The sequence below is a fragment of the Apium graveolens genome, chromosome 1 (genome assembly GCF_009905375.1).
Source record: "Apium graveolens cultivar Ventura chromosome 1, ASM990537v1, whole genome shotgun sequence".
Classification (NCBI taxonomy): Eukaryota; Viridiplantae; Streptophyta; class Magnoliopsida; order Apiales; family Apiaceae; genus Apium; species Apium graveolens.
The window spans coordinates 8,051,063-8,074,670 of NC_133647.1; the positions used below are offsets into that span (position 1 = coordinate 8,051,063).

The 23,608-nt window shown below is 38.0% G+C and overlaps 2 non-coding genes across 2 annotated transcripts; both read right to left on the reverse strand.

Moving 5' to 3' along the window:
- Positions 1–11,429: 11,429 nt before the first annotated feature.
- On the reverse strand, positions 11,430–11,536 carry LOC141682944 (small nucleolar RNA R71). Its single transcript, XR_012560018.1, has one exon. It is a non-coding gene; the product is annotated as a small nucleolar RNA R71 (small nucleolar RNA).
- Positions 11,537–22,543: 11,007 nt separating this feature from the next.
- On the reverse strand, positions 22,544–22,650 carry LOC141682280 (small nucleolar RNA R71). Its single transcript, XR_012559687.1, has one exon. It is a non-coding gene; the product is annotated as a small nucleolar RNA R71 (small nucleolar RNA).
- Between the last annotated feature and the right edge of the window lie 958 nt (positions 22,651–23,608).

The following is a 23,608-nucleotide window of genomic DNA, read 5'->3' on the forward strand; positions in this document are numbered from 1 at the left end:
TTAAATAGATAGAGCCCGTAATAAAGACAAAACAAGTCTTTTATTAATATCAATGAAATCAAAACAGATTACATAAAAGTTATTCCTAAATCCTAATACATGATTGGACTTATGACATATTCCTTTCAATCTCCCACTTGTACTAAAGCCAATCACTCGGGTATCTAATACCCATCTAGTCTTTATGACGATCAAAGTGACTTTCAGAAAGTAGCTTTGTGAGTGGCTCTGCTATATTGTTATGTGTGTCAACTTTATTTCAATACAATACAAGAAATGTTACCGCGCTCCCACTAACCCTTTTGTAGACACATGGTTCATCTACGTTTTTGATAAAACCAAACTCTTTGATTGTCTCATCAAAACGGATGTTCCATCTACGAGAAGCTTGCTTTAAACCACATATGGTTCGCAGCAGCTTACACATTAGGTTTTCATTTCTCTTGGAAAGAAAACCATCTGGTGAATTTCCAGATCTCATAGTCGTTGTAAGCAGCAATCGCAAGCAAAATCCGAACTGATTTTAATAGGGCTACAGGTAAAAGGTTTCATCAAAGTCAATCCATTGCCTTTGTTTGAATTCTTTTGCCACAAGCCTGGCCTTATAGGTCTCCACCTGGCCATCTGCTCTAATCATTCTTTTGTATCCCGTATACATATATTTATTTCTGGATTTCATGACACTATGCCATTTCTCTGAGTAAACACTACTCATAGCCTCATTATAGGTCACAAGGTTGTCATCATCAATGATCGACAACTCATTGTCATTCTTAATGACAAGGCCATATTACCTCTCAGGTTGGCGAGACACTCTCCCTGTTCTATGAATGGGCTGTTCCACAAAAGGTTGTTCAGTCAGAACATGTGTTTCCACTTGATCCGTAGTAGTTTGTGCTTCTTGAACTTCATCAAGTTCAATTTTGCTCCCACTGTTTCCTTCAAGGATAAACTCCTTTTCCAAGAAGGTAGCATGTCTGGAGACAAACACCCGATGATCGGTGTAAGATTAATACCCTAAAGTCTCTTTAGGATATCCCACAAAACTACATTTTATGGATCGATATTCCAGCTTATCTGGGTCAACTTTCTTGACACAAGCTGGACATCCCCAAATCTTAACATGTTTAAGACTCGGTTTCCTTTCTTTCCATATCTCATACGGATTTTGAGGAACAGATTTGGAAGGCACCTTATTCAGTAAATATGCTGAGGTTTCCAATGCATAACCCCATAAGAATACTGGAAGATTTGCATAGCTCATCATGGACCGAACTATGTCTAACAAAGTTCGATTTCTCCTTTCAGATACCAATCTGGAGACGTCCACTGGGAGACTATACCATTTACTTTGAGATAATCCAGAAACTCTCCATTCAAGTATTCACCACCTCGATCTAATCGAAGAATTATAATACTATGTTTGGTTTGTTTCTCCACTTCATACTTATACTCTTTGAACTTTTCAAAGGCTTCAGACTTGTGTTTCATCAAACACATATCCGAATCTAGATCTATTATCCATGGAAGTAATGAAGTATGAAAATCCATCCATGGCTTGCGTAGACATTTGTCCATATACATCTATGTGTACCATTCCTAGCAAATTTGCAGCCCTTTCTCCATGTCTACTAAATAAAGACTGCAGTGCCACAATGAAGTGAGATTTTCATCATCCCTTTTCTTTTATTAGTTTGTTCAATCTGAAGTAAATTATGTCACATTTATACAGACCATTATTTAAAGTACCACGTCCATAAAGAATATTATCTCTAAGAATAGAACATTCATTATTCTCAATAATAAATGAAAATCCAGCCAAGTCTAACATGGGAATAATATTCCTCACAATCGAGGGAACAAATTAACAATTATTTAAAACAATAGTCTTGCCCGTAGGCATATGTAAATGAAATGATTCTACATCTTCAGCAACAACTCTTGCTCCATTTTCCATCAGTAGAATCACCTCCTCTTCCTCAAGAGTCCTACTTCTCCTTAGTCCCTGCAACGAATTGCAGATGTCAGAACCATAGGCGGTATCTAATACCCAAGTAGAAATTTGGCTTAATGACATATTCACTTCTATCATGAACATACCTGAATCAGAAGCGGCAGTCTCACTACCCTTCTTCTTCTTCAATTCTGCAAGGTAAACCTTGCAGTTCCTCTTCCAGTGCCCCACCTTGTTACAGTGAAAGCAAACAACTTTGCTCTTGGGGTCTTCAGCTTTTGGTGGAACCGACGTTTTCTCACCTACTTTCTTCTTCTTGGAAGGGTTCCTCTTCCTTTTCTTAGGATTGGAACCTTCACCAATTAGAAGAACAGAACTTTTTTTAGGGGAAAATTCGATTCCGCAGTCTTCAACATGTTGTGGAGTTCAGGCAGGCTGACATCCAACTTATTCATGTGAAAGTTCACAACAAACTGCGAGAACGAACGCGGAAGCGATTGCAAGACCAAGTCTTGGCTCAGCTCCCCATCCATGGCAAAACCAAGTTGTCCAAGACGTTCAATCAAATTGATCATCTTAAGTACATGGTCATTCACAGATGATCCCTCAGACATCCTACAACTGAACAGCTCATTCGATATCTCAAATCGAGCTGTCCTCCCTCCCACATCATACAACTCTTGTAGATGCATGAGGATAGTGTGAGCATCCATATGCTCATGTTGCTTCTGTAGCTCAATGTTCATGGAAGCTAGCATGATGCATTGAGCAACATTTGCATCATCTATCCACCTACGATACACAACATGTTCATCATTATGTGCATCACTAGCATGTTCAGTAGGCTTAGGTGAGTCAATCACGTATTCCAGCTTCTCAATCCTGAGAACAATTCTCAAGTTTCGAAGCCAGTCAGCATAATTAGGACCAGTCAATTTGTGAGCATCCAGTATGCTCCTGAGTGATAGTGCAGAAGACATAATGTATATTGTAAATCTGTAAATGATAAACACATAACAACACTTAGCAAATATTCAATTTCATTTTAAAACACTATATGAATTGGGTCTTTATTCATAAGTGGCTCCCACTAGTTTACCTAATTTATTCAACCCCCTAAGTGAAAAATTAAGCATTCATAATGCTAGTGGGAATAGGGATCCTACATTCCATTACACAACCCCGGCCGAGGCACGAAACGCCATGTAATGTTCAATAGGCAGACAACTCTTGTCAATTACATCTAATGTTATTCCCTAATCAAACTTTAGCCTCTTGAATAATTGAGTCACGGCTGTGGCACGACAAACTCAATATTCTAAGTCAAGTATAACCCAACATTCCGTACAATTGAATCAGTCCCCAAAGGCCCACGGCTGTGGCACGTAACGACCTTTAGATTCTTATTCAATGTACACATCTCTATGTAATAGACAAGTATTTCTTATTTCGAAATCAAAGCCCTCGGCTGTGGCATGAAACGACAATGATTTAAAAATAAGAACTACTTTCTATCATGTTGGAAGGCTATGACCGACACAAGCCCGTTGTGTCATTGGCCAATTACCACTTGATATTATTTAATTTTAGAGGGATTATATTACGTTACAATCATAATCATATTATAAAGAGATTCTTCCTTTTAAATTAAATATTTCAAATCAATAATCAATAATCAGATGATTCCCAGATCGGGTGGAGCATTGTCAAGAGGCGTCACTTAATAACCCTTTCTTACAGATAGAAATCTGTTGTTGACAGAATCATCCTTTCTCTCATATCAAAAATTCATATTCAATTACGTGTTTCATAAACACAAGAATCTCATGATTGTATTCATAATATTATTATTAAGGTTATTAAACAATTTCACTATACTAGGTTGTCTGACAAACGCCTTATGTTCATTTAAGTTCACCTAAATCTATCATCGCATGATAAACTAAGCATATATCACATATATAAACATCAATCAACATCAAGTTAGGCATGTTATATCATCTAACACATTAGTCTAAGCATTATACATCTCTATGTGTCACATGAAGCATTTAAAAGCAATTAAAACAATTAAAAATAGCTTAAAAACACTTCTATTAGCTATAAACAGTTCAAAACAATTTCATAAAATATCATATAATATACCATTAGAAGCGTCTCGAAAAGACGAATCCAACGGCACCAAAATCGCCCAAATCTGAGCTAGCACGCGCCCTCACGCCCCGAAACAAGGTCCCCCACGCGCGGCCACGCGCACACGCGCTGTCAGGCGCGTGTCAGAACTCCGCCCACGCGCCCACGCGCTTCACGCGCCCAGAACCCTACGCTGACATCAGCATGACGTCATCTGATGACATCAGTATGACGTCACCAGCGCGTGTCTACCACGCGCCGCGCGTGGCACGCCAGCGCGTGAGCCCCACGCGCGCGTGGTCGACGCGCGGTCCTCCCCCTTTCTGCGATTCGCCGCCGCCTGACATCGTCTCGATTGCCGTGCCTGACATTCTCTGTCTTTGCTTGTTTCCGTGCAGCAGCACAACATAGCAGATATACAAACATATATATATATATACAACAGAATATATATATATATATACTTATTTAATTACGAATTTTAATTGCAACAACTTCAAAAATTCATAATAAAAAATCTATACATCATAAAATTATGAAAAAAATACCCAGACGATCTACAACACTTGTAGAACCCAGATCAACATTCGAAATTATTATGAGAAACGATTTCTCATCGGACAAAATTAATCCATAATATAACTTGTAAAAATCATAATTAATTCATACAAGCACATAAAATTCTGAAATTTTTACCACAGATCTATATGCATACAACCTAAGCTCTGATACCATTGTTGGATTTTAATCGCAGCGGAAGCATGTAAAAGTACTTTTACACATATAAAATCCAAATAAAAGCATATAAATCATGGTAAAAACATAGGGATCGATTACTAACCTTTAATATGCGATCCAAAAGCAACGATCGGAGATCCTTAGCAGCTGATCCTCAAATGTGAAGCACTCCACCGATATCCACCAAGAAAACGACGTTAAGGAGGAGAAGGAGGTGGAGAGAATTAGGTTTTCTAAAACTTTTTGGGTTTTTGGGTTAGAATAAAAATAGGGTTTATAATAGTATATTTATAGGCAAAATTTTCAGCTGAAATTTTCCCATAAATATTATTATTATTATCCCATTTACTATTCTCATTAATAATTAAAACACCTTTTAATTATTAATTCTTTTTCTAAACACTTTAGAAATAATTCTCTCTCTTGATTTAATTTCCAAAAATTAAATCCTTAATTAATAATATTAAGAACTTTTCTTAATTAATTTATAATCAATTAAATCTCATTTAATCAATTATTAAATTTGCCAATTAATTATTTATTTATTTCATAAATAAATAATTATTAGTCATTATTAATTAATTCCTCCACCATTAAATCATTCTCTTTTTATAGTGTGACCCTGTAGGTTCAATATTAAGCCGGTAGTAGAAATAAATAATAATAAAATTATTTTATCATTATTTATATAAATTCTCTAATTTATTAAATATGATTAATTAATTAATCACATTTATTCTACATTGTGAGGGATACTTCTCAGCATATCGCGACTATCCGGATAATACGAATTCACTGCTTAGAATACCAAGAACCTATTCAGTGAATAGTTACCGTACAATAAACTCCTTCTACCCTACTGTTGGATTTTTAATCGCAGCGGGGCGTGGAAAAACACTTTTACACATACAAAATCCAAATAAAAGCATATAAATCGTGAATAAAAATTCGAGGGATCGAATCTAACCTTTTAAGATTAATTCGGAGACAACGATCAGAGATCCTTAGCAGTTGCTCCTCAAGTGTGAAGCACTCCACCGGTATCCACCAAGAAAACGACTTTTAGGAGGAGGAGGAGGTGGAGAGAATTTGGTTTTCTAAAACTTTTGGGTTTCTGGGGTTAAATAAAATAGGGTCTATAATAGTGTATTTATAGGCAAAATTTTCAGCTGAAATTTTCCCATAAATAATATTATTATTATCCCATTTATTATTCTCATTAATAATTAAAACACCTTTTAATTATTAATCCTTTTTCTAAACACTTTAGAAATAATTCTCTCTCTTGATTTAATTTCCAAAAATTAAATCCTTAATTAATAATATTCAGAACTTTTCTTAATTAATTTATAATCAATTAAATCTCATTTAACCAATTATTAAATTTGCCAATTAATTATTTATTTCATAAATAAATAATTATTTAGCCATTATTAATTAATTCCTCCACCATAAAATCATTCTCTTTTTATGGTGTGACCCTGTAGGTTCAATATTAAGCCGGTAGTAGAAATAAATAATAATAAAACTATTTTATCATTATTTATATAAATTCTCTAATTTATTAAATATGATTAATTAATTAATCATATTTATTCTACATCGTGAGTGATGCTTTTCAACATATCGCGACTATCCGGATAATATGAATTCACTGCTTAGAATACCAAGAACCTGTCAGTGAATAGTTACCGTACAATAAACTCCTTCTACCCTACAATGTCCCGATTAAATACAAGGCATGGATCTCGTGTCAAGCCTATCTAATTTAATCACTTGCTTACCATTTATTATGCGTAGTTCTATGCAAATTAGAAACTCCTTTCTAATTTCATTCACTTTGGCCAGAGATTCCTGAACTAGCATAAGTGGATCAGCCTTGAACATTCGCTTCCTTCACTGGAAGGGGTAGATCCTTTATTGATCATACACTATCTTCGTGTACAAATTCCTATACCCAGAAGAGCCCTAATAATTGTCCCTGGAGACTAAGAACTAAACCAAAGCATAGTTCAGTGTACACAAGATGACTATGATGACCTCAAGTCTAAGGATACTTGTACAACTATCACTAAGCGAACAACTGCTGACACGTGAGTGAACTCCATCAGTTGTTCAGCTGTGCGAGTCATGTTCAGTGAACTTATTCTATAATAAGCACCTACATACTAGCTATAGTGTCACCACACAAATGTCTATGAGAACAGACATCCTTCATAATGAAGCAAGCATAGTATGTACCGATCTTTGCGGATTATTAATTACCAGTTAGTAATCCTATGACCAGGAACTATTTAAGTTTAGAGTTATCATCTTTTTAGGTCTCACTATTATGATCTCATCATAATCCATAAAAAGCTTTACTCTAAACTATGGTATATCTTATTTAAACACTTAAATAGATAAAGCCCGTAATAAAAACAAAACAAGTCTTTTATTAATATCAATGAAATCAAAACAGATTACATAAAAGTTATTCCTAAATCCTCAAACATGATTGGACTTAGGATATATTCCTTTCACCTACAATGTCCCGATTAAATACAAGGCATGGATCTCGTGTCAAGCCTATCTAATCTAATCACTTGCTTACCATTTACTATGCTTAATTCTATGCAAATTAGAAACTCCTTTCTAATTTCATTCACTCTGGCCAGAGATTCCTGAACTAGCATAAGTGGATCAGCCTTGAACATTCGCTTCCTTCACTGGAAGGGATAGATCCTTTATTGATCATACACTATCTTCGTGTACAAATTCCTATGCCCAGTAGAGCCCTAATAATTGTCCCTGGAGACTAAGAGCTAAACCAAAGCATAGTTCAGTGTACACAAGATGACTATGATGACCTCAAGTCTAAGGATACTTGTATAACTATCACTATGTGAACAACTGCTGACACGTGAGTGAGCTCCATCAGTTGTTCAGCTGTGCGAGTCATCTTCGGTGAACTTATTCTATAATAAGCACCTACATACTAGCTATAGTGTCACCACACAAATGTCTATGAGAACAGACATCCTTCATAATGAAGCAAGCATAATATGTACCGATCTTTGCGGATTATTAATTACCAGTTAGTAATCCTATGATCAGGAACTATTTAAGTTTAGAGTTATCATCTTTTAGGTCTCACTATTATGATCTCATCATAATCCATAAAAGCTTTACTCTAAACTATGGTATATCTTATTTAAACACTTAAATAGATAGAGCCCGTAATAAAGACAAAACAAGTCTTTTATTAATATCAATGAAATCAAAACAGATTACATAAAAGTTATTCCTAAATCCTAATACATGATTGGACTTATGACATATTCCTTTCATCTCAGGCGCACCCTGATTCTTTTAAATCCTATTTGAACCAAATCCTTTAATACTTTGAGGAGTCATCCCTCTTTTGATGTTGTGCAAAGTTGTAAGACTAATTATTTTGCTACTTTTTGCATTATGACAATCATTTGGCTTTACTCCCTTTTTACAGCTATTTTTACCAGTTTTATGCCCTTTAATAAGTATATAGGGGCAAAAATTATGTTTGCGAGCAAAATTTTTTAAGTACCAGATGTATGGGGCACCTTCATGGTTAAGGCGCGCCTTATAGTTTATGTCTGCAAATGCTTTACTTGTTTTCCCTTCATAAACTTTCCAATTGAATTTTTCTAAAATATTTCCATACAAAGGACGGGTCCTCATCATTCACTATAGGGCGCGCCTGTAAATAAACATCAGACTTTTTACTTAATTAAAATATTTTCATCTTGAAGGCGTGCCTGCTTGGTATATTTCAAAATATTTACCCACTTGTTATAAATTAGTAACATGCCTTATAAATTTATACTTTGTAGACTAAACACCATATGGGCGTCCCCTGCTATAAGGTGTGCCCTCATATCTTCTGAGTAATAATTTTAACGATTAGGATTCATTAAGGCGCCTCCACCCTTAGGGCGCGCCAATATTCTGAAAAACATGTAATTAAATATCTTCTTTCTCTTTTATTAATAATGCGCTATAGTATAAAAATTACACCAGTCCCAAGGCTACTATGCTCTGTGGGGAAATTATTTGAAATTTAATCCTTCAGCTAGTTCCAAGGTTCGTAGGCTCATATACTACCCCCTAGGCTGAGGAATTTATTTGCTACTAGTCTATTACATAAAAATCAATCATAGAAGTGAGGGGGCCAAGGCGGCGTCCTACTGATAATATTTTTGCAAGTGCTCAGCATTCCAAGCCTGGGGAATGAGCTTGTCATCCAGGTCTTCCAAGTGGTAAGTCCCCTTCCAAAGTATAGCTTTGACCCTATATGGTCATTCCCAATTAGCTATAGCACTCCATGCTGAGCTATTTTAGTATCCGGCATGACTTTTTGCAAAACAAGATCTCCCACCTTATAAGGCACATACTTCACCTTCTTATTGAAATACCTTGTAATTCTTTATAAATATGCAACAAGTTTCAACTGAGAATTCATTCTAGCTTCATCCGGCAAATTGTTGAGTGGCATTTATGACACTTTATAACGCGCCGTAAAGCTTTGGATTGATGTTTTGTACTCAAGTTGTTGGTGTTTTTAACGTGTTTTTGTAGTGTTTTTGCATTTCAGGCATTTATCAGGAATACATGTACATTGGCGTTGTTTGGATGCTAATATTGTGTATGGATGGTGTCTAGAATAAAAGCTCATGAAAAGACCAGCTCAAATCAGGAAGAAAAGAAAGAAGTCAGAAATTTTTCCAGAGAGACGGCGCGCCCGCGCTGTGAAAGCGCGCGCCCGCGCCAGGATGGCAGAATGTCAGTGCGCCCGCACTGGTCAAGCGCGCGGCCACACCAAGTCAAGAAATAAAATCCTGTTTCTTATGGAATTTTGATCCGTTGGACTTCTACTCTGCAGGGGCTGCTATATATACATAACTTATGCCCGTTTTTCATAAGAAGGCGTACCAGAGCTTAAGGAGAAGGCGTAAGAAGACCATAGAGCACAATTCAACCAAGGCAAAGAAGATCTAGTTTATTCTTGTGATTCTTTGTTTTAAGTTGTAACTTTGAATGCTAGTTTTCTTATTCGTGAACCTATACTCTTGTTTCGTACTTGGTTTTATTAAGTATAAAGACTATGTTTATTATACTATGCTTTCATCGGAACCCACATTGATGATGAGTCCGATTATGGGCTAATCGTTATCGTGGGGTTCTAACGGATTTATTTATGGATTTCTTTAGTTAATTCATTCCGATGCCTTAGTGTGTGGTGATTGTATGATAACTTAGTATTGGTTGTGCTTATTCCTCTTGTGAGCGTCACAAACTTATAAGATAGTGTGTTAATCTCTAATGAAGCGAAAGTGAATTTAAGGGTTTAGAACTTGCCATGCTAGCATAGGTTCATGTATTTGATATGCATGATTCATAGGTAATTTTAACCATCTTACTTTCCCTATTTAATCACGATAGATAACTTGTGCATTAAACCGTTATGTTATCAACTTATATAGACATATAGGGTCTTAGTATAATTGTTGTCTATTCAGCTTCCATCTCTTTTGTGGATGTCTGATAGTATGGTATTCGTACAACGAAAGTTGGCATTTATCAGTTTCGTGTTATCTGATTAGTGTCATCACCATTACATGCTAATGTTAAGAATGAAAAGGCTATTGAATGAAGTATTTAATAAAGTTACAATCCCATGTTTGTGTCATATAGTATTCAACTCTCTTTAATCTCCTAATTTTTGTTCTTTAGTATAATTCTTAGTTAATATTAGTATAAACAACCTCAAATTGTTATTCGTCTTAGCATTGGATAATAATCATACTAGTGTTGCATAAATACATTGATTGAAATTAACCTAAACCAGTCCCTGTGGGAACGAACTAGAATTAATTTTATATTACTTGCGATCGCGTATACTTGCATGAATATTAGCGCGTGTTCTAGCCCTAATGAGTTTTTGGCGCCGTTGCCAAGGACTGCGTGGTTAATTTTTAGTTTATGTGTATGTCATCATTGGTCGTTAAAGTTCAGTGACTCGGATATTGTTACTTACTTAATTCTTTGTCGTGTTTCAGGTACTCTAGCGAGCGTATATGCATATACATTCTCGGTCTCGTAAGAGAACACTGGATCAAGCTGAGGAAGAAGTTGTAGTAGAAGAGAAATTTGAAGAAGAGATCTTAGTTGAGAAATAAGAAGAGGCTCTTATTGCAATGGGAGAACCAGAAGCGAATCCAAAGGATTTGATGGACTATTCTCAACCGAAGATCAATGATATTCAGTCTAGCATTGTTCGACCAACCATCTCGGCTAATACCTTTGAGATCAAGTCGAGCATGATTCAGATGATACAAAACTCAATTCAGTTTGGGGGTTCTCCAACAGAAGACCCCAACATGCACATCAGAGATTTCACCGAGATCTGCGACACTTTCAAGTTCAACGGAGTTCCTGAAAATGCTATTAAGTTGAGGCTTTTCCCATTCTCTCTGCGGGATAAAGCTAAGTGCTGGTTACATTCACTACCACCAGGGTCTATCACCAAATGGGAGGACCTTGCTCAAATGTTCTCAACTAAATTCTTTCTAAGGTGAAGACTGTTGCAATCAGAAATGCGCTTACTCAATTTGCTCAGCAATCAGTAGAATCTTTATGTGAGGCTTGGGATCGATATAAGGAGATGCTAAGGAAGTGTCCTTATCATGGGATGCCTCACTGGATGATCATTAACTGTTTCTATAATGGTTTGGGTGCTACTTCTAGAACCATGATTGATGCAGCATCAAGAGGAGCCTTGTGGGCTAAAAGCTATGATGAAGCTTATGAATTGATTGAACTGATGGCTGCTAATGAATACCAGAATCCTACTCAGAGACTATCTCAGGGAAAGGTAGCAGGAATTTTGGAGTTGAATGCAGCTACTGCTATAGCTGCTCAACTTAAGGCTTTGACGATGAAGGTGGATTCTCTGTCTAATTATGGAGTTAATCAGATCACTAGTGTATGTGAGCTTTGTGTTGGTGCCCATGAGACTGATCAGTGTGCCATTTCTAGTGAATCAACTCAGTTCGTGAGCAATTTTCAGAGGTTGCGGCAACCTGTACCAGGCACCTATCATCCTAACAACCGCAATCATCCTAACTTTAGTTGGAGCAACACTGAGAATGCGGTTCAGCAGCCTTATCAGCAGTCTCCAGCAAAGCAGTACAACCCCCCTGGTTTTCAGCAACCGCAATATGTACCAAAACAACAACTCCAGCTGCAACAGTCTAATGAAAAATTTGAATTGGAAGAGTTGAGGCTCATGTGCAAGAGCCAAGCGGTTTCTATCAAGACCTTGGAAAATCAAATTGGACAAATTGCCAATACCTTGTTAAATCATCAACCTGGTACACTCCCTAGTGACACTGAAGTACCAGGAAAGAGGGGAGCTAAGGATCAGGTAAAGGAAATTACATTGAGGTCTGAGAAGGTTGCAAATCCCGAACACTCTCAAGTTTCGGATGAAGAAGTTGTAGCTGAGGAAGAAGTGTAAAAGAAAGATGAAGTGGAACCAAGGAAGACTACTGTTGAACACACTCCTCCTGAGGGTAATACATGGGAGAAACAGATCTATCCTCCACCTTCATTTTCTAAGAGATTGCAGAAGAAAAAGTTGGATAAGCAGTTTGAGAAGTTTTTGGAGGTGTTCAAGAAACTTCACATAAACATACTTTTCGCTGAAGCTCTTGAACAGATGCCTAGTTATGCGAACTTTATGAATGATATATTTTCTCGAAAAGTGAAGCTGGATGACTTAGAGACAGTTGCTCTCACGAAAGAGTGTAGTGATGTGCTGCAACAGAAGTTGCCTCCGAAGCTTAAAGATCCTGGAAGCTTCACTATTCCATGCACCATTGGAAATATGTTATTTGACAAATGCTTATGTGACTTGGGAGCTAGCATCAATCTGATGCCTTTGTCAATCTTCAAGAAGTTGGACTTACCTGATTCAAAGCCTACTTATATGACTCTGCAACTGGCTGATCGTTCTATTACATATCCACGAGGCATTGTTGCGGATGTTTTGGTCAAGGTGGATAAACTCATCTTTCCCGTTGATTTTGTAATTCTTGATTTCGAGGAGGATAAGAAGATTCCCATAATCTTGGGAAGACCGTTCTTGGCTACTGGTCGAACCTTGATAGATGTGCAGAAGGGTGAGCTCATCATGCAGATGCTGGATCAGGATGTAACTTTTAATGTGTTCAATTCCATGAAATTCCCTACGGAAAATGAGGAGTGCTTAAAAGTGGAGTTGGTCAATTCTGTGGTCACTTTAGAACTTGATCAATTGCTAAGGTCTGATGCCTTAGAAAAGACCTTGTTGGGGAATTCTAATAGAGAAGATGATGAAGGTGATGAGCAATTGCAATATCTGAATGCTTCTCCCTGAAAGAGGAAGATGTATATGCCTTTTGAATCTCTTGGAATGGAGGAGCTGAACAAATCTCCAAAGCGCCTCAAGCCATCTATTGAGGAAGCTCCTACACTTGAGCTTAAACCATTACATGAACACTTAAGGTATACTTTTTTAGGTGATGCATCTACTTTATCTATTATTATTGCATCTGACTTTTTAGGTAGTGATGAGGAAAAACTCTTAAGAATTCTGAGAGAGTTCAAATCGGCAATTAGATGGACTATAGCAGATATTAAGGGAATCAGCCCTTCTTATTGTATGCATAAAATTATGTTAGAGGAAGGTAGAAAGTCTACTGTTGAGCAACAAAGAAGGCTAAATTCTATCATGAAAGAAGTTGTGAAGAAGAAAATTCTCAAATGGCTTGATGCAGGGATCATTTATCCCATTTTTTGACAGTTCTTGGGTGAGTCTAGTTCAGTATGTACCAAAGAAAGGAGGTATCACCGTTGTTGCTAATGAGAAGAATGAGCTCATTCCTACTCGAACAGTCACGGGATGGAGAGTTTGCATGGACTAGAGAAAGTTGAACAAGGCCACGAGAAATGATCACTTCCCGCTACCTTTTATTGATCAGATGCATGACAAGTTGGCTGGGCATGAGTACTACTGTCTTCTGGATGGCTATCCGGGCTATAATCAGATTTGTATTGCTCCGGAAGATCAGGAGAAGACTACTTTCACTTGTCCATTTGGTACTTTCGCCTTTAGAAGAGTTTCTTTTGGTTTGTGTGGGGCACCAGCCACATTTCAGAGATGCATGATGGCTATCTTCTCTAACATGATTGGTCAGAATATGGAGGTGTTCATGAATAACTTCTCTGTGTTTGGTGATTCATTTGATGAGTGCTTACAGAATCTTGGCGACGTTCTTAAAAGGTGTGTTGAGACCAACTTGGTTCTCAACTGGGAGAAATGTCACTTTATGGTACGACAGGGCATTATTCTTGGTCACAAGGTCTCCATTAAGGGTCTTGAAGTGGACAAAGCCAAGGTGGGGGTCATTGAAAATCTTCATCCACCAATTTCTGTTAAGGGAGTTCGCAACTTTCTTTGTCATGCGGGTTTCTATAGGAGGTTCATCAAGGACTTTTCAAAAATTTCTAAACCTTTGTGCAATCTTCTGGAGAAGGATGTCCCGTTCAAGTTTGATGAGAAGTTCCTAGCTGCTTTTGAGTTCTTGAAGAATATTTTAATCACGACACCTGTCATAATTGCACCTGATTGTAATGAACCTTTTGAGATGATGTGCGATGCAAGTGACTATGCAGTTGGAGTAGTTCTTGGGTAGAGAAAGAACAACATATTTCATGTGGTCTACTATGCTAGTAAGATCCTAAATGGCGCTCAATTGAATTATACTACTACTGAGAAAGAACTTTTGGCCATTATCTACAGTTTTGAAAAGTTTCGATCTTATTTGCTTGGGACAAAGGAGATAGTTTTTACTGATCACGCTGTGATTCGATATCTCGTCTCGAAGAAGGACTCGAAACCTAGATTGATTAGATGGGTTCTTTTGCTTCAGGAATTTTAATCAGAGATCAAGGACATAAAAGGTACTGAGAATCAAGTTGTTGATCATCTCTCGCATTTTAAATATCCAAGTGCAACTTCACAGGATAAGAAATTGATAAATGATTCTTTTCCCGATGAACATCTGTATGGAGTATAAGAGGAAGAACCGTGGTTTGCAGATATTGTGAACTACCTTGTGAGTAATATCATGCCTCCATACTTGTCATACGCTCAAAGAAAGAAGTTTCTTCATGAGGTGAAGTGGTACATGTGGGATGAACCATATCTGTTTAGGCAAGGAGCTGACCAAATCATCAGGGGATGTATTCCATACAGTGAAACGGGGGGATCTTGCGAGACTGTCATTCGACTGTTTATGGAGGCTACTATGGTGGAGAGAAGACAACACCTCGTGTCCTTCAAACGGGATTCTTCTGGCCTACATTATTTAAGGATGCGCATTACTTTGTTTTTAAGTGTGATCGATGCCAGCATGTGGGTAATATGTCCAAGAGGGATGAGATGCCTCCTAATATGCTTCTCGAGATTGAAGTCTTCGATGTTTGGGGAATCGACTTCATGGGGCCAATTGTCTCATCTTACAATAATCAGTATATCTTGTTGGCGGTCGATTATGTGTCAAAATAGGTTGAAGTCAAGGCTTTGCCGACAAATGATGCGAAGGTAGTGCTTAATTTTCTTCAAAATCATATATTCACACGATTTGGGACTCCAAGAGTCATAATCAGTGACGAGGTATTGCATTTTTACAATCACAAGTTCACTGCCATGATGAAAAGGTATAATGTGAATCACCGCATTGCTACAGCCTACCATCCTCAGACTAATGGTAAAGCTGAGGTGTCCAACAGGGAGATATAGTGTATTTTAGAGAAATTTGTGTGTCCATCAATGAAGGATTGGTCTTTGAAGCTTGATGAAGCTGTTTGGGCATATAGAAAAACATACAAGACTCCATTGGAAATGTCACCATTTCAGTTAGTTTATGGTAAGGGGTGTCATTTTCCTGTGGAGGTATAGCATAAAGCGTATTGGGCTTTGAAGAAGTTGAACCTTGATTTGGATGCAGCTGGTAAGAAGAGAATGCTTCAATTGAATGAACTCGACGAATTTTGGCTACAAGCTTATTAAAACAACAAAATATACAAAGAGAAGGTCAAGAGGTGGCATGATAGGGGTCTAGTGCTCAAGTCATTTGTGCCAGGATAACAAGTTCTGTTATTTAACTCTCGTCTCCATCTTTTTCCTGGAAAATTGAAGTCGAGATGGTTAGGGCCTTTCATAATCAAAACTGTGTTTCTGCATGGAGTTGTGGAGATTTTTGAGAATGGTCCAGGCCAAGCATTCAAGGTAAATTGTCAGAGGTTAAAGTACTACTATGGGGATACGGCAAACCGTGAGGTGGTTAGTGTCGTTTTATTGTCTACTTAATCTCGAGATTCTACGTCGAGTTAACGACGTAAACCAAGTGCTTCTTGGGAGGCAACCTAAGTTTGTTGTACATTAGTTGGTAGAGGAAGCAGAAAGAAAAGAGAAAAACACAAAAAAATTAGAAAAACAAAAAATCCAGGGCCAACTACAGTAGCACGGCGCGCCCGCACTGAGGGGTGGGGCTGCCGCGCTATTTTTCCAGTAACTGGGCGCGCCCACGCTGACCTGGCGCGCGGCTGCGCTGAATTGACAGAAACTGGGCGCGCCCGTGCCGAGGTGGCGCACGGCCACGCTGGGTCCCTTTTTTAAAAGAAAATATAAGGCAGAAAGAAGAGAAAAATCGGGGTATTTTATACAAAATCAATTCCCACCCAATTTTTACTCTTCCACATCCCAAATTTCCCTCTCCAAATCAAACCCATTATTTCCATTATTCCCATAATCAATTCCCACTCCTTTTTCATAACTAATTATCTCCCAATCTCCTGTATATACATACACTTATACAAAAACTTCTCCACCACTTCTCAAAACTCTTAAACACACAATCTCTCTTACAAACTTCTATTCACTCAAACTTATTCAATCTCAATGGCACCAAAAAGACAGCGAACTCAAGTAAGCAGCAGCACCACTGATTCTTTGAGTGCAGGTGGTGTGAGGCCTAGGCTTTTAACACCCGAGGCTGAGGCAGAGTATGTGAGACTGCTTTCGAAGCCTATAGCCAAGGAGCATGGTTTTCTGCCATCGGGAAAAGATGGTAAGTTGTTGGAGATAATCTTGGAGATGGGCTGGGTTGTTTTCTGCGAGAAACCCGTTGCTGTGCCCATGAGTGTGATGCGTGAGTTTTATGCATATGCTAAGGTGGAGAAGAACGGTTTCACGGTGGTGAGGGAGATGATGGTGGACTACAGTGTTGAGGCGATTTATAGGGTGATTGAGCATCCCGAGAGGAAGGTGGAGCAGAAGAACTGGAACGAGAAAACTCCGGTGGAGTTTAAATTGGATTTGATTGTTGCTACCCTGTGTGTGCCTGAGACACATTGGAAGTTCAAGAAGGGCACGAATGAGTATGCCACGTTCCCTGCTTCGTGCATGAACAGGTTTGCATGTGCATGGAATTTTTTTATTTGTACTAATATCATGCCATCTTCTCACGTGCATGAGATTACTGTGGAGCGTGCGCGTTTATTATGGGATAGTCTGCAGGGAGACTATGTGGATCTTGGTATGGTTATCCATCATGGTATTCTGAGGTTTTTGCGAGGGAGTACTACGGGTTCGATACCCTATGCGTCCATTGTGATGAAGTTGTGCATGGCGGTTGGCGTTCGTTGGCCCGCACATGAGCATCTGCAGCTCCCTAGTGCTCTAATTGATAGTTCGACATTGTTGAATATGACCGAGTGATATGGTGGAAAGCCCGATCCTAAGGGGCTTGGTTATTCTTATACCCATCTGCCAGGTGGAAGGCCAGCGGATCAGACTTATGCTGGTGGGACCTCGCAGGCTTGTCGAGCAGCTTGGAGAGCTCAGTTGGGAGAGGAGGTTGGTCCTCCGGGATTACCGCATCAACAACAGGATGAAGCACAGGGCAGTGCTGGTTTGAGTACAACGCAGTATAGGCATTTAGCTAGGAGGATGGATGCGATGCATGACATTCATAGCAGGTCTGCACATGACCTTACCCAGGCATTGGGGACTGCTTTCAGAGCCACATGAGTTGATATCCAGTGGCCAGTATTCACTGAGGACTCGATGTATCCACCTCCAGACACTCCTGACACTTTACCCCTTAAGGATGATGATCCTGGTTCTGATTAGGTATGCCTGATTCCTTGCTATTACCTTCACCGAGGACAGTGAATATTTTAAGTTTGGGGGTAGTAGTTAAGGATTTATGTGTTTTGTGTGAGTCGCATGTAGTTGCATATTCATGCTAGTTTAGTTCATATAATTACATATTTACCATATATTATTTTTTTTTGTAGTTTTTATAATAGTTTGTTCATATAGTTTCAAGCATTTGTATAATAATATGATCCCTTAAATGATTTTTCTGATTGATTTGTGATATTGATGCTAGTGTAGTGATGTCATGTTTAGTGATGTTAAGTCTTATCGAGTTGGTTTGCATGCTAGAGACAATTTTATTTCACTAAGTCTTATAAGTTGCTTGAGGGCTAGATCATTGTCATGGTTTATCTGTTTGTCGAAGTTTAATCGCTTGTTTATATTTAGAATTTAGGATATTCTCTTAATGATAAAATAGCATGGATATTTAAAAATTGGAGAACATTGGATTTCATTGCTAGTTGTTATGGCTAGGTGTCAAATGGCTAGTAGCCAGCTCATTTTATATGAGTAGTCGAGGGTTGAACGAGATGGAGCGAAACGCACTCGTTCAGAAATTTATGAAAAAGAAAAGAGAAAAAAAAAGAAAAAGAAAAGAGAAAAAGAAAAAAAAATATGTGTTTATGCATAATTGATCATGAGTGGGCTCTTTAATACTCGAGTTATTAAGTTCTTAGGGGACTTTGTGCCTAGTGACCTAAGACTTTTTATAGTCTGGGATCCACTAACCTAATGCTCGCTACAAGGGTATTATTATAAAAGTCTTTTATGGACCTCACTCATTGCACGGTCAAATAAGCATATTTGTGTTGTTTGTGTTGAGAATAAAAGCGTGAATCCATGTAAAACTCCGATATAAGAGTAGAAGTGTTATACGTTATTTTGAGTCTAGCTTTTATTCTATTTATAACCTTGCGATTATTTTGATGATTAGTGAGTCATGATTATTGATCTAGTTGTGATAGTATATCTGTAAGCATGTGCACACACGCACGTTTTTGGCTTGTAAGTTGATTTGTGGGGTTTGATTGATCTTTGTGCGAATAACTACATTTGTCGAGATGTTGCTTGTTGATTAGTTTAGTTATTCTATGGGGATCATTGCATTCATATAGTTACATTCATGCATTTTTATTTCTTATTCTTTGAGTCTGTTTATGCTTGAGGACAAACATCGGTTCAAGTTTGGGGGTATGTTGAGTGGCATTTATGACACTTTATAATGCTCCATAATGCTTTGGATTGATGTTTTGCACTCAAGTTGTTGGTGTTTTTAACGTGTTTTTGTAGTGTTTTTGCATTTCAGGCATTTATCAGGAATACAGGTACATTGGCGTTATTTGGATACTAATTTGGTGTAGGGATGGTGTCTAGAATAAAAGCTCGTGAAAAGACCAGCTCAAATCAGCAAGAAAAGAAAGAAGCTAGAAATTTTTCCAGAGAGACGGCGCGCCCGCAGTGTGAAAATGCACGGCCGCGCCACGGTGGTAGAATGTCAACGCGCCTGCGCTGGTCAAGCGCGCGGCCGCGCCAGGTCGGGAAATAAAATCCTGTTTTTTATAGAATTTTGATTCGTTGGACTTCTACTCTGCATGGGCTGCTATATATACATAACTTATGCTCGTTTTTCATAAGAAGACGTACATGAGCTTAAGGAGAAGGCGTAAGAAGACCGTAGAGCATAATTCAACCAAGGCAAAGAAGATCTACTTTATTCTTGTGATTCTTTATTTTAAGTTGTAACTTTGGATGCTAGTTTTCTGATTCGTGAACCTATACTCTTGTTTCGTACTTGGTTTTATTAAGTATAAAGACTACATTTATTATACCATGCTTTCATCGGAACCCACGTTGATGATGAGTCCGATTATGGGCTAATCGTTATCGTAGGATTCTAACGGATTTATTTATGGATTTCTTTAGTTAATTTATTTCGATGCCTTAGTGTGAGGTGATTGTATGATAACCTAGTATTGGTTGTGCTTGTTCATCTTGTGAGCGTCGCAAACTTATAAGATAGTGTGTTAATCTTTAATGAAGTGAAAATAAATTTAAGGGTTTAGAACTTGCCATGCTAGCATAGGTTCATATATTTGATATGCATGATTCATAGGTAATTTTAACCATCTTACTTTCCCTACATAATCACGATAGATAACTTGTGCATTAAACCGTTATGTTGTCAAATTCTCTAGACATATAGGGTCTCAATATAATTGGTGTCTATTCAGCTTCTATCTCTTTTGTGGATGTCTGGTAGTATGGTATTCATACAACGAAAGTTGGCGTTTATCAGTTTTGTGTTTGTTAAGTGGCATTTATGACACTTTATAATGCTCTATTAAGCTTTGAATTATTGTATTTGTACTCAATTTATTGGTATTTTAATGTGTTTTCTAGTATTTTTGCATTTCAGGCATTAATCTGAGAATCGGGAGAATTAGCATTGATTTGGGGCTAATATGGTGTTAGGTTGGTGTCTAAGGAATAAAGCTCGCGAAGACCGGCTCAAATCTGCAAGAAAAAAAAGAAGTCGAAGTTTTGGCAGAAGCCCAACACGTCCGCGCGGATCAAGCGCGCACCCGCGCCCGAATTACAGAGAGCCAACGTGCCCGCGCTGATCAAGCGCGCGGCCGCGCCAGGTCGGGTTTCAAGAATCCTGTTTTGAATAGAAGACTGATTTCTGGACTTCTCTGGTGATCAGGGCTGCTATATAATCATAACTTTAGGTCGTTTTTAAAAATATATATCAAGTCAGAGACTTATCAAGGAGGGCTGTAAGAAGACCGTGTTAGCACGATTCAACGAAGACGAAGAAGATCTTGTTTTTACTTGTGAATCTTTGTTCTAAGTTGTAACTTGGATGCTAGTTTTCTTATTTGTGAACCTTACTCTTGTTTCGTACTTGGTTTTGTTATTTAAGTATAAAGACTATATTTATTATACCATGCTTTTATCATAACCCACATTGATGATGAGTCTGATTATGGGCTTATCGTTATCGTGGGGGTTCTAACGGATTTATTTATGGATTTCTTTAGTTAATTTGTTTCGATGCCTTAGTATGTGGTGATTGTATGATAACATAGTATTAGTTGTGCATATTCATCTTATGAACGTCGCAAACTTATAAGATAGTGTGTTAATTCTTAATAAAGCGGAAGTGAATTTAAGGATTTAGAACTTGCCATGCTAGCATAGGTTCATGTATTATTGTTATGCATAATTTATAGGTAATTTTAACCATCTTACTTGCCCTATGTAATCAAGATAGATAACTTGTACTTAAACCGTTATGTTGTCAAATTCTATAGACATATAGGGTCTCAATATAATTGGTGTCTATTCAGCTTCTATCTCTTTTGTGGATGTCTGGTAGTATGTTATTCGTGCAATGAAAGTTGGCGTTTATCAGTTTCGTGTTATCTGATTAGTGTCATCACCATTGCATGCTAAGGTTAAGAATAATAAGGCTATTGAATGAAGTATTTAATGAAGTTAGAATCCCATGTTTGACATATATATTAATTCAGTCAATCTTATTCTCTTAGTTATAATTGTTAGCTTAATTCTTAGTTATAACAATCTCAATTTGTTATCGTCTTAGCATTGAATAATAACCATACATTGTTGCTTAAGTGCGTGAATTAATTAGTTAACCAAAGCCAGTCTCTGTGGGAACGAACTTGAAAAGATTCTATATTACTTGCGAACGCATATACTTGCGTGTATTATTAGCACGTGTTTAACGACTAACAAGTTTTTGACGCCGCTGTCGGGGACTGCATTGTTAATTTATAGTTTATGTGCTTTCCACCAGTGGTCGTTAAAGTTCATTGACTTGGACATTGTTACTTATTCGTTTCCTTGCATTATTTCAGGTACTCTAGCGAGTGTGTATGCATACGCGTTCGCGTACTCGTAAGAGAACTCTGGATAAAGCCGAGGAAGAAGTTGTGGTGGTTCGAAAGGAAGTTTTTTAAGAAGAAAAAAAGGTAGAAGAAGAAGAAGAGAAAGTCGAAGAACCAGTTCTAGTAGAGATGGGTGATCAAGCAGAAAATCCTAAGGCTTTGATGGACTATTCTCAGCCTAAGATCAATGACATTCATTCAAGCATCATCAGGCCAGCCATTAGGGCTAACACTTTTGAGATCAAGTCAAGCATGATTCAGATGATACAAAGCTCAGTTCAGTTTGGGGGTTCTCCTACTGAAGACCCCAACATGCACATCAGGGATTTTATCGAGATCTGCGATACTTTCAAGTTCAATGATGTGACTGAAGATGCTATCAAGCTGCAACTCTTCCCGTTCTCTCTGAGGGACAAGGCTAAGTGCTGGTTACATTCTCTACCAGCAGGGTCTATCACCACTTGGGAAGATCTTGCTCAAAAGTTTATCACTAAATTCTTCCCTATGGCGAAGACTGTTGCAATCAGGAATGCTCTTACTCAGTTTGCTCAGCAAACTGGAAAATCTCTATGTGAGGCTTGGGATCGATATAAGGAGATGCTAAGGAAGTGCCCACACCATGGCATGCCTGATTGGATTATTATCAACTGTTTCTATAATGGATTGGGTGCTACTTTTAGACCCATGCTCGATGCAGAATCAGGAGGAGCCTTTTGGGCTAAAAGCTACGATGAAGCTTATGAACTTACTGAACTGATGGCTGCTAATGAGTACCGGAATCCTTCCCAGAGACTGACTCAGGGAAAGGTGGCAGGAATTCTGGAATTGGATGCAGCAACTGTTATAGCTTCCCAACTTAAGGCTTTGACGATGAAGGTGGACACTTTGGCTAATTATGGAGTTAATCAAATTGCTAGTGGCTGTGAGCTTTGTGCTGGTGCCCATGAGACTGATCAGTGCACAATCTCTAGTGAATCAGCTCAGTTCGTGAGCAACTTTGAGCGTTCGCAGCAACCTGTGCCAGCCACTTATCATCCTAACAACCGCAATCATCCTAATTTCAATTGAAGCAACACTCAGAATGCAGTTCAGCAGCCTTATCAGCAGTATCCAGCTAAACAGTATAACCCCCCTGGTTTTCAGCAACCGCAATATGCACCAAGACAACAACTCCAGCTGCAACAAGCTAATGAAAAATCTGAATTAGAGGAGTTGAAGCTTATGTGCAAAAGTCAAGCTGTTTCTATTAGGGGTGAGCAAACAAAAATCGAAAAACCGAAACCGGACCGAAAAACCGAAAAACCGCACCGAAAAAAACCGAAACCGATAAAACCGAAAAAAACCGTAACCGAACCGAACCGACGGAATGGTTTGGTAACGGTTACGGTTTTATCCTTATAACCGAACTGAGAAACCGAACCATCTATATAATATTATATATATATATATAATTATAATAATATATTTAATTATCTATCAAATTATTTAATATACATAAGCTAGTGCATTTTCATTATAAGAAGAGTTGGTGCAGTTTAGTTGCAGCAAGTATTACTAAACAGAAGATGTGGCTAAGTCCTCTCA